Genomic DNA, 12712 nt, shown 5'->3' with positions numbered 1-12712 from the left:
ATTAGAGAAGTATGAGTTAGTACAAACCTAGATAGATTTATAGGGTAGCTAGTAAAACAATACAAACCGTGAGCACAACGATTATATTATGTAGTACCCTATTGGACGCATCGGATAAGGAAGCTGCAAAAATGGCCATGCATGAAGCGTCTTCTATCCGTATGTAGCAGTAGACTTCAATGGATCTCTCTTCGAATCCGTGGGGCCAGAAACAGTGCTAGGAAAAGGATAGGACAAGATATCTGATGCTGATGCAAGGCCAATCGCTTGCTTATTCATTAGCCCTTTTAAAAAGTACACATTCCAGTCAAATTTTGGCGTGGTCGGTTCACATGAACCAAGTAAACTTTCAGTCACTATGGCAGCTTCCGCTTGCTTGGCAGATCCTGAAAAATGAATGATACGAGAAGGTTGAGTGCTAAGAAATAATAACAAGGATGCAAATTTGATAACACTGTTGCGTGCAAAATCAGTCCTCCGAGCACAAATTCCTCATCCCCACTTGTGGTCCAATGGAACAGATGCCAATCGTCCACGCAACTTTAAAGTTCAAGAGTACCAAATAGTATCGTACCCACACTGGGATGCCCCATCTGATATCTTTACCAAAGTATTCAGATCTAAAAAAAACGCAAGCAAGATGTACCTTTTCTATATTAATTCCTTTTCATTCTTGACTGATACGTCCATACACCTTCATGTTACAATTGGATCAACCCAACCGAGCAAGGCACTAAATTTGGAGCGCAAGGTTTAAACAAAAAGACACCATGCATTTCTCTCTATGCACATTCAAGAATCAGTTATTGCTATAACACTGCTATGGGGTCATATACTTGGCATGATCCAGTATTCCGGTGCATCTATTTCTGATCAAACAACCCAACAAGATAAAGATGACAACCATATACGGCTCCCTCTAGGCTCTATATAAGACCCTTCCAAATTATCCAGAGTAGGCCCAACAGAAAACACCAGCCATGGGCAGTTCTTGTCAGAGGTGTTCTCCTTTGGCCTCCAAGATCAGAAAAGATGCATTTGCCATCCAATTGATCCAATTGTTCTGCCTCATACTCATACAAGTGTCACTTGCTGATGAGGCTGGCCGACTGCAGTTCTCCAGGTTAAGAATGGAGATGCAAACTGATCGGGAATAGACAATGAAATGCTTATGAGTGGGAGTGTGGATCGTCCAATATATGTGGGTCTCTGCAGGATGGGCTGAAAAATGCTTCCTGGGCAGCCGGGGAAGGCTGCCTTTGATCAGTATGCAGGCTACGTCACAGTTGATGCAACAACTGGGAAGGCCCTCTTTTACTACTTTGCAGAGGCTGCTGAAGAACCATCTACCAAGCCATTGGTCCTTTGGTTGAACGGAGGTACGGAACTAATTGCTATGCGGTTTATTTCGACACACAAATGTTTTTCAGCTGGAACTTTCCTTAGCATTTAGACATATGTTCCTAGAAAAATCATGCAGCCAACAATTCTACCATGTGATATTCTTTTGCAATTACAGAAAGAGTTACCTTGAAATTTCAGGGCCTGGTTGTTCTTCTCTGGGAGGAGCTATGCTTGAAATTGAACCATTCTTCATCAACAGAGATAACAAGACGCTGTCCAGAAACAAATATGCATGGAACAGTGGTAGGCTGATTCCCACAAGGCCACATATGACAATTACACTCATTATACCTCTGTGCTGACTGATCATTCCCAAATGACAGTGGCAAACATGCACTTTCTTGAGAGCCCTGCTGGTGTTGGATTCTCATACTCGAACAGAACATCAGATTACAATAACACAGGTGACAGGAGCACCGCAGCAGATGCATATACTTTCCTCATCAATTGGCTTGAGAGGTTCCCAGAGTACAAGGGCCGCAGCTTCTTTATAACTGGTGAAAGTTATGGTGGCCACTACATACCACAGCTTGCCAACACTATTCTGTCAAAAAACAAAATCATGAACACCACTATGATCAATCTCAAAGGAGTTGCTGTAAGTTTCGAACAATAACAGTTAGTATTAAGTAACGCTTCCAAGTATCAAAGTATATACTCATATTATAATTTAGCATTCACATATTGCAAACAGATTGGGAATGCGTACTTGGATGATGACAAACACAAGAGCAGCCATCGATTACTACTGGACACATGCTATGATCTCCAAAGAAACTCACAAAGCAGTCCAGGAAAATTGCAGCTTTAATAATTAATAGAACATACACAGGCCTCTGTAGAGCTGCGATAGAAGCAGAAGCAGCTAACCATGAGAAGGGCCTCATTGATCAATCCAACATCTATGCATCCTTCTGCTGGGATGCTTCTGCTCCCCAACAGCAGCATGCCTCGGTAAAAGTCATCTAGCAGATTTTAAACAGGTTCAACTTGTCCCGCACTGATGGTATGATGTTGCAGGTAATCAACATCGACCCCTGTGCCAGTTACTATATGCGATCATATCTCACCCGTCACGAGGTGCAGAGAGCATTTCATGCTAATACCACAGGACTGAAGCAACCATGGTCGGATTGCAGGTGAAAGAAACAAAACTGATGTTCTTTCAAGTATTTCATAATAAAATTCAGCCTTCTGGTAGCTTAATAAAGTTGTATATGCTTTCTGAGCACCAGTCATATCATATCTCCTGAAAATTGGAAAGATGCCCAAGTCTCTATGCTACCATCTATTCTATTCAGCATTTAATTTCAAGTGGAGTAAGCACGTGGCTGTATAGGTAAATCCTCAAGGCTCAAGCATTACAAAAGTCATGTTTGGATATGGGTCATTTGGTTAGAAATCCTTAGGATTTGGATCGAATTTGATTTAGGCCAGCCTACTAAGAAATGACCTATTTTACCTTTCAGTGGTGATATTGATGCCGTGTGTCAAGTAACTTCAACACTGTATTCATTAGACATCCTGGGGCCGCAGATAAAATCATCATGGCGAGCATGGTATTCTGATGATGATGAGGTATGAAGTAGAAATAAAAACTAAATGGTATGGTATGATATAACCATTTGTTGCCGTGTAGGATTCTGAATGCCGTTGTTTCTTAATGAGATGGCAGGTTGGAGGCTATGTTGTTGAGTACAAAGGTCTGGTATTTGCAATCGTCAGAGGAGCTGGACATATGGTTCCTACCTACCAACCCCAAAGGGCACTCACCTTATTCTCGTCGTTCCTGCATGGGGAGCTGCCCCCTGAATGATTGGAATTTTACAATATTCTATTCTTTCATTGTTCCTTACAATGAAGATAGACCAGAGTTCAGCAGAAAAATAATAGAAATGTACTAGCCAAACATAGTAGGCTTGCTTGCATTGAAGGAGATTATTAAAAAGAATGAACATTATATTCTGAATCATCCAGTTTCCTCAAAAAGTCTAAAGCCTAAACGATTCTGATGAAGTACTTATCATGAAATGGTTGCATTTTTTGTGCCAAATACAAACCAGCTTATGATTTTTCAGATGCTTTGAGTTTCACATTTAGTAGATCAGAATTGTACTTAAAGGAAATAGTGGAAAGAGGTGTACGTTTGTGGATGTTTCTCATGTATTGCTCCAATCAATTTTAGTTGGATGAAACTCAAACTTTAATAAAGAGAAGTAGCAGATCATAAACTTTACAGCTAAACTGTAAAATTATATTCTTGAACAGCATCATGGGTTCAAAATAAATAATGATCTACAATGTGGTACCTGGCTAACAATTTCTTTAAAATGTGTCATTTCAAATAAACATATTTAAATGCTATGAAAGTACTTCTCCTTATGAACCAAGTAGCAGCTATCTTAAATTCTAAGCCTAAGTCGTTCTTTATGTATTGAGGGTCAAAGTTACAAAAGGTTGACTGGCAGAAATTATAAAATGACATAAATTTCGAATCAGAAGGGCCAGCTTCCTAGACTTGGCGTCCTAAGGTTACCCTCATTGCTGTATTTTTCAACGGACCACTCGATGATTCTCTAACAGCATCTAAAGAAGACCATCAAGCAATCCAACAGCCAGTGGCAAAGCCACGTTCATGGTGTTGTGAAGTATTAGTGGATTGCCCACCTCTTCCCAATAGCTTAAGCTTTTGGGTTCATCTGGTTGGTGCATGAAACCTAACATGGTATCAAAACCAGAGGTCTCGAGTTCGAGTCTTGGTAGAGGCATCTTTTAAGTCCTCCGCTCCCTTCTTTATTTCCACATTTGCGCCTTGTTCCGGCTGCATGTGAGTGGGAGTGTTGTGAAGTATTAGTGGATTGCCCACCTCTTCCCAAAGCTTTTGGGTTCATCTGGTTGGTGCATGAAACCTAACACATGGTGCCTGGTGCACTGGCACCAGGGTTCAAACGATTTTTCCATTGTTAGTGCTAGAATTCACCAGTTGTGCATCACCTAGGCCAAAGAATTTGCACCACACTCGGTCCAGCCTGGCCAACATGTGCATCACGCCTGGTTCTGTTCAGTGTGCAGCCGAGCAAGCAGGATCTCAACAACGGCCACTCCAGAATTTTTTTTCTTTCAAATCTTTGATCTAGTTCTCTCTTACTCCTTCCAATTTTTCTAAAACAAATAGATTATCTATGCTTCAGGGTCTTACTTTGATGAATATAGCTTTGATTTTTTTTTCAACAATTTGGGTTTCTATTATATTACCTTTAGTGTATTGATAAAACTGGCTTGTAAAATATATTTCACCATGTTTTGTATGTCTATGTATTTATGTAATACTTCATGTGCCCATAAATACAAGAGATTATGGCTTTGCTTCTTTAACGTGGCAGATGATCTTCTATTAAATTTGGTGAAACGTAGGATAAGTTGACTTAGAACAAACTCAGAATCATTTATATTTGTGGATGGAGGGAGTACCCTATTATTTGCATATAACGAATTATTGAAATTAAGCTGATGTGGACTTCATGATGAAGTGGATGCAATTAAGAAACATATTGGAGATTTGGAACGGATAGCCATCAACTCTATCTAAAATATGTTTAAAAAAAGGGAACATATCAGGTGCAAACCAACCTCTCCGTGCAAACTATGGAAACTTCAATTTGGGCCATCAGATCAACATCCAAGGAGAGAGGCGCAAAGAGGTGAGAGGGGGATTTGCAAAAGTGTGATTACCCAATTCAAGGGCGGGTCCAGATTGTAATTAACCAATCCGCCATACCCCTTGGATGTTGATCCAATGACTCAGATTGAAGTTTTCATAGTTTGCACGGAGATGTTAGTTTGCACCTGATACGTTCCCTTAAAAGAATTACTTTTGTTTGTTATTGTCTCCTCTATCATTTAATTTGAGAGACAAATTTAAACCTAGCCAGGCTACAGTAAAATGGACTTCCATACAAAATCATCCAATTTTAATTACGAAAGACACGAGTTTCAGAGAAGCTTTTAAAGGGGCTAGCTTAACGAATTTTTCTTAGCCAATATCAATATAATTTAGTCATTTGTTCCTTTGTCTAAGAAAACTTTAGCCATGTTTTTTTTAAATATACATATGTATAATCACTCTATTATCAATTTATAAAAGTATCAATGTATGCCAGGAAAAAAAAGTATCGATGTATCTTTATAGCATGCTAGAGCAATACAGTGCTAAGTTGTGCACAGGGGTTGTTAGGGCTCTAGCTTTGCCCCTGCCAACAGCAGAGAATGCCTTGGTTTGCTCAAGAAAAGTATTGACAGGTTCCTTGCCAATCTGCAACCTACAAAAGTCAAACAGACAAAAAAAGAAAGAGTTGACTTTGACCCCATTGGTGTTAGGGAATCCTTTTTGTATGGTCACTGAAGGATATTTAATAGGTTTTTTTTTTGTACAGAGTAAACTTGACCTGACTATAGAAGTTTTTCTTTATTGATAATGGTAAACATATGAATTCATAAGGGACCAGAATACCAACAGGAGGAAATATTCCTTGTTGCCTTTCTAAGCCTTGCTCTATGCATCTTCCTTCCTCTTACTCACTTCTCTGAGTTCTCTCTTTGACAATATGTGTTGTCTTGGAAGGCATTTTGCATGTGTGCACAACTAGAAAGTGGGATTCCCTTCAAAAGTTGATACCTCCTGTCCCATCAACTCGTTTTTCAACTCTAACCCAAAGTGGGTCCACTCAGTGCATGACAACTAACTGGAAAAGAAAAATAAGGAAAGAAAGAAATGCACTAATACAATGGTTATATGATGCCCGCATAGATCTACGGTAAGAGATGGTCTATTCAAAGGCAGCAAGTTTAGAAAGAAAAAAAAGAGACCAGGAGACTATCCCCTTCCTAAAATATTGTTATTTTCAAGTTCCTTTTCCTGAAGATATTTGTTAACATTTGGTGAAAATATTTGTTCCACGCTCACAGCTCAAGTTTGGAATCTACCTTTCTACAGGAAAGTTTCAGATGAAAGGGCAGGTTGCTTGAAAGTCACACCACAACAACGAAATGGAATGTCCACACATACTTGGAAGGTGGATCAGTTTATTATTTTGAAGATTCATGAGATGGAACATGGAAATAACATTCAACTTCATTGAAGTGGAAATGGCAAGAAGTCAACTGCCGATGCATCAATATAGTATCAACATGTTTACTTGCTTCAAGGGAAAAAAATCAACACTCCAAGAGAACAATTTTGTGCAACGACATTGTGATTAGCTTCACATAAACCAAATGAAACCAACAGTACAAAAGAATCATGAATCCTCACCAATTTTCACAAGCTTTTATCAACTAAAGCGGAGCCTCAATTTAAGAGAGTAACAAGTCAAGCCACACAGAAACTAGGAAACAGCATATTTCTCTGTGATAATGATCATTGCACTAAGCCAGAAGTCTTACTTCACCTAGCTCTGTGGGAATGATGGATTACCAAATGTTTATTGCTGAAATATGATTTTACAATTTACAGTACTCCTGTTAAAAGGCAATCAGAAGAAGCAACTGATGCAGTGCAATCCCTTGGTTTAGACTAAGGACCACAGAAGAAAGACACACTAAAGTAAAGATGCCTGGGAATCTTGACAGAATATAATCGAGTGAACAAGAAGCTTATGAGGAAGTATAAAACTAAGCAAAATAAATCCAAAGCTCCCATATACATAGAACATTTAATCAATGTTGAGATGGATGAGGCACCCTCAATCTGATTTGCATACATTTTCCTTTTCTTTCCCATATAATGAGTGTAATTGAGCTAGAGATAGCTCTTGTGGCTTTCTAGGAATTGTGCTGACTTTGTTAGGTCGCAAACAACAAAAAGAAACTTAGAATTTCAATTGAACACCGTTGGCATTACAAATATAGATGCCATCTGAAAGATAGAATATTAAGAGCTTTAAGTCCAACTTGCACGGAAAAGTCAAAGGATCAATCATATTATGGTTTCCTTGGAGGACTATTCAACTGTACTGCAAACAGAATGTCCCCTCTATAAATAAAGATTGACCAATGGCAACCTAGCACAAGACACCAAGAATCCATGCACACGCTTCCTATCAAGATGAAAAGAGGCCTCCTGATACTTTGGTCCTTGTTATACTTCAGTGCTGCAAACACAGACACTAGAAACCAGGCCAACCAGCCTCTTGAATTTGATGATTTCAGATTATCCGGCAAATATATTGAAGGAAGAAAAGATTTGACTCTGAAGAATGGGACTAGTCCCTTGGTGCATAGAGGCCCAAAAAACAATCTACAGGAGCAGGATAAGATTGTGTCACTGCCAGGGCAAACAGGGGTAGTAGAATTTGACCAATATGCAGGATATGTCACAGTGGATGCAAAGGCTGGAAGGGCTTTGTTCTACTACTTCGTTGAGGATCCTCAAGATCCTTTGGACAAACCGCTAGTCCTATGGCTGAATGGAGGTATGCCACTGACTCTATTCGCTGCGATTTGTAATACATTTTAGTGCATAAACAGTGAACCTCATATGTCTGCAGAATTTTCTTCAAGATGCTGTTATAAACTATTTTAGGTTTATTTGCTTGCCATAATGAGGGTCAGCAAACATCTGGAAAAAATCACGTCCATGATACTAGTACACATATCATGTCTGTTTGCAATGCTACAGCAAGATGCTAGTTTTCAGTGAATAAGGTGAAACACTTACTGGATCTGCAGGGCCTGGCTGTTCATCCTTTGGATCTGGAGCCATGCTTGAACTTGGTCCTTTCTCTGTCCATAGTGACAACAAGACACTGTACAGGAAAATACATGCGTGGAACAGAGGTCAATCACTTTGAACCTTCTCTAGATTAATAGTTAAATAAGTTAATTGGATTAACACCCATGTGTCCATAAATGCAGTGGCCAATATGCTGTTCGTTGAGATCCCAGCTGGTGTTGGGTACTCATATTCGAACACTACCTCAGATTATTATAACATTGGCGACCAACGAACCACAGATGATGCTTATACCTTTCTTGTAAATTGGCTAGAGAAATTTCCTGAGTATCAGGATCGTGATTTCTTCATAACTGGTGAGAGCTATGCAGGTCACTATGTACCAGAGCTTGCTAATCTGATTGTTTCTAAGAATAGAGCCAACAATGTAACTAATATCAAGCTTAAAGGTGTTGCGGTAAGTTTTCCTCTATAACTGCCTCTGTACCTTATAAGGTCGGTAAATTCTAACCAATGGTAATAACACTGTAAAACTTGATCAGATTGGAAATGCAGACTTGGATGACGATTTGACTCTAAAAGCATCATTTGACTACTATTGGATGCATGCTATGATTTCTAGAAAAGCTTACAGAGCCATCAAGGATAAATGTGGCTTTAATGGGACATACACTAAAGATTGCCAAAATGCCATGAAATTAGCTACCCAGGAGAAAGGAAATGTTGATGACTATAACATTTATGCACCAACATGCCATGATGCCTCGAATTCTTCAAAATCAAGGGACTCGGTATACAGCAACAAACATAAGTTTCACATATGCTTTTTTTTATTCCCTTTCTATATGATCCTTGGGATCTGAAACTTTGGTTTAGTTTCAGTTAGTGTTTGGTGATCCATGCACAAACCATTATGTCTCCTCTTACCTAAACCGTCCTGAGGTTCAAAAGGCACTCCATGCAAACACAACAGGGTTAGACTACCCATGGATGGATTGTAGGTATGTGGATTGAATATCTGAATATGTTTATCATATTTGCCTCCAATTTATGTGCATTGTCAGACCACACCCCTTGTGCGACCCTATTAGCAATCTGTTATTGGCTTTTCTAAAGCAATCGGGGAAGGTATATGCTTTATGTACAAACAATGCTTATATAAGCCAAAGGAACAGAATACTTATATATCTGTCATCACTCACTTCTTAATAGCATTAATGCTAAAAGGTAATGACAGCCTCTACGAGCCAACCATCAGAGAGTATGTGAACCACTGTTGACAAAAAAAAATGTTCCTTTAGCATAAATTTTTATATGCAAAAAGGTCTTGATAAATCTAAATTAAAAGGGGAATAATGCCAGATGATTCTGAAGCCTATGTTCAGCCAGTTCAACAATCATTTGAAATCATAAAGATATTTATCCATTTAGTCTTGGGAAAAGCAAAGGTGGGTCTAGGGTCACATGCACTGCATACCGACACCATTGAGTATGCACCGAAATGCATGCATTATTCATCCTCAATCGTGTAAAGAGTGTGCATATGCCCCGGTGCATACTCATTCAGGTATATCTTGAGATTTTGTTCAGCTTCAAGAAACCTCTTGCTAGATTAGCAATTGGGCATCAAGGAGAATTTAACAGTACAGTATGACATGCTTATGATTAATTTATATTTTTATTCAAGCAGTCAGCATGTATTTGATAATTGGAACGATTCGCCAGAGACAATGCTGCCATCAATCAAGAAAGTCATTTCAAGTGGCATTAGAATATGGCTATACAGGTACATATGTTCAGGTTCATGCGTGACAAAATACTTAGCTTAATATGTTACATCATAAAACTGTGATTTAGACTCTACCTTTGTGTACTAGTGGTGATATGGATGCAGTGTGTTCATTCATTTCCACACAATATGTGCTGGACATTCTTGGGCTTCCTATTGAAACATCTTGGCGTCCATGGCGCCTCGATAATGAGGTACGTAGCCCAGTGTTCATCAGATGATTATGATTGAATATTAGCATTTATGTCGCAGGATTCCTTTGGATCAAGCTGTATATATGCTTCCTGCAAAAATCAAAAAGAAAAGGGTCCATCATGTTGCTTAACAGAACTTGCAATGATCACTAGTCCCCAATGCAATTCGATAACCAAGTTCCTAAACTATTAACAAAACATCAAAACTGAAGTACGTTTGAACATAAACAATTATAGTTGAAGCAAAGTTGCCCTAAACTATTAATAAATGCATTGCTTCATCAAGCATCCTTTTCCTAATCCTTCATTAAACGGCAGGTTGCTGGCTACGTTGTTGGGTATAAAGGCTTGGTCTTCGCAACAGTCAAAGGAGCCGGGCACATGGTCCCATACTACCAGCCTCGCAGGGCATTGGCACTATTCTCATCATTCCTTGAAGGGAAGCTCCCTCCGCACTGATCCAGTAAGCTAGCAGGTTTCAAAGATGCCGTTTGCTCAGCCTACGGAGTCACAGGCAGTCCATAAGGCCCTAATATATAGGGCGCGTGCAGCTTGAATTTAATTTAATCTCCCTGCGCAAGCGAAGGGAACTATGTAATTCTGCTATAGTTGAGTGATTCACAGTGTAATGAGGAGTCCAATGACCTCTGGTTTCTAGCTAGCGTAAGGGGGAAAATAAGTGAAAGTAGTACTAAATCCTGAACACATGTTCAAAACTGTTCCTCCTATAACTGAACAATGTCAGTGCTAACGCCATCACTGCGCCGTAGCAGCCAAAAATTCCGCGCATAAAAGGAAAAAGACGGGCATTCAGAACTTCAGATGGAAAAGGGGGGTTAAAAGCAGGGAGAAAATGATGGGATGAGATATTGGGAGCCGGGCCGCGCCGCGATAAGTGAGGAAAAGATGAGAGGAGCGAACCAAGGAGAAGGGGTGACCGGCCACGGAACGGCAGGGCCACCGTACCAGCCCGCGACGGAGGAGGACGACAGGTGGCGACCGGCGCATCGCCAACCTCTGTCGCGTCGCGCCTGCCCACCTGGCGGAGCCACGGTAGCCCCCCGCCGGTGAGAAACCCCATTCACGACCTCCGACTCCGACAACTTCTGCCGGCTGCCGCAGCCGGCAAGGTTTGGTTTCTGCCTGCGTTGCTGTCGTTTTGGGCTGAACGAAACGAAGAGGTGCCGCCTGAATTGGGCCCGGCTGGGCGTGAATGCAGAGAAGGAAAAGCCCAGGCAACTTCAGTGAAATCGAGACTCGTAGAGGGAGGTTTTTATGCATCCAATCATCCAAACCGTTTTTTTTGCGGGTCCAAACCGTTTGAAAATATAAAGTGGTATCTTAATATAGATGCAGATATTACATCCACAACAATATGAAGGTGATCGGCAATTTAGTGACACTACGACATAAAACTCGGCAAGGTCTTACCGGTGAAAATTATAAAAAAAATCTGTGATCGTACTGAAATTACTAGTCCTTTTAATCATTCCTTCTTAGGTATTGTTTAGTTCCCAAAAAAATTCTACAGTACCTGTCACATCGAATGTTCGAACACATGCATGGAGCATTAAATGCAGTTGAAAAAATAACTAATTACACATTCCAACTGATTAGCAGGAGATTAATCTTTTAAGTCTAATTAATTCATAATTGGACATTATTTGTCAAGTAACAACGAAATATGCTACAGTATCAAAACCAACAACTTTTCACCAACTAAACAGAGCTAGCGACCCACGAGTGAATACTAAACTATATAAGCCAAGTTTGGAAAATGTGATATGGATTCAACTTCTTTGTTAGGACTAAGCAACTTCCAGTCTTCCACAACTTTTTCTTCAAATGAAACCACTAACCAATTATGTTAACCACTGAAACTTAGTAGTTTGTTCATGTCTAAGATTTGACAAAAAAATGTTCAAATTTTCTAAAACTTTAAACAACCAAAGCCGAACCTATCATCTTTGCTCAGATTGGGTGAATGTTTTCCCAACTTGACAATAGCAATGTAAAATTTCCCTTGGTCCATATATTCAAATTTGTTACCTATTGGGTGATCATTGGATTTTTTTTTCTTTTTGCAATCTTCTTCTCAAATTGCCAACATGAAAATAAACCATCAAGCCTGAGATGAAAGAAAAGATGGAAAGTAAACTATTAGTGAGACTTTGAGAGTGAGGATAAGTATAAGGCCAGTCTTTGTGGAAAGTGTCATCGCACAATTACTAAAATTGAAAACTCGATAACTGAATTAGAAAAGTATCATGGTGATGAAACTCCTTTATCATCCCATAAAACTCTCACTCTTCTCTCTTCATAACGACTCTGCATGAAATTCAATTCTCGTGCCTCTTCTATAAAACTTCCATTGCGATTGACCTAAACAGCCCGTCACTAACATAATAAGAATAGCATAATATGAATAGCTGTTTATAATGACTTTTCTCATTCCTTTAAATTACGACACCAAGCTAAAAAATAATTAATAAGCAGTGCAACGATTGATAAATATGTTAATATATTGATATTTCCCGAACTATAACTATGTAAAAAGTTGACCTCTACGGAATAATATGGACACAAATGAAATTG

At 39.5% G+C, this 12712-nt stretch overlaps 1 pseudogene; it reads left to right on the top strand.

The window, feature by feature from the left end:
- Positions 1-747: 747 nt before the first annotated feature.
- LOC120648114 lies at positions 748-10824 on the top strand (annotated as a pseudogene).
- Positions 10825-12712: the final 1888 nt, after the last annotated feature.

The sequence above is a fragment of the Panicum virgatum genome, chromosome 9K (assembly GCF_016808335.1).
Source record: "Panicum virgatum strain AP13 chromosome 9K, P.virgatum_v5, whole genome shotgun sequence".
Taxonomy (NCBI): domain Eukaryota; kingdom Viridiplantae; phylum Streptophyta; class Magnoliopsida; order Poales; family Poaceae; genus Panicum; species Panicum virgatum.
The sequence above is the reverse complement of the archived record's forward strand: the minus strand, read 5'-3'. Positions and strand labels throughout refer to the sequence as shown.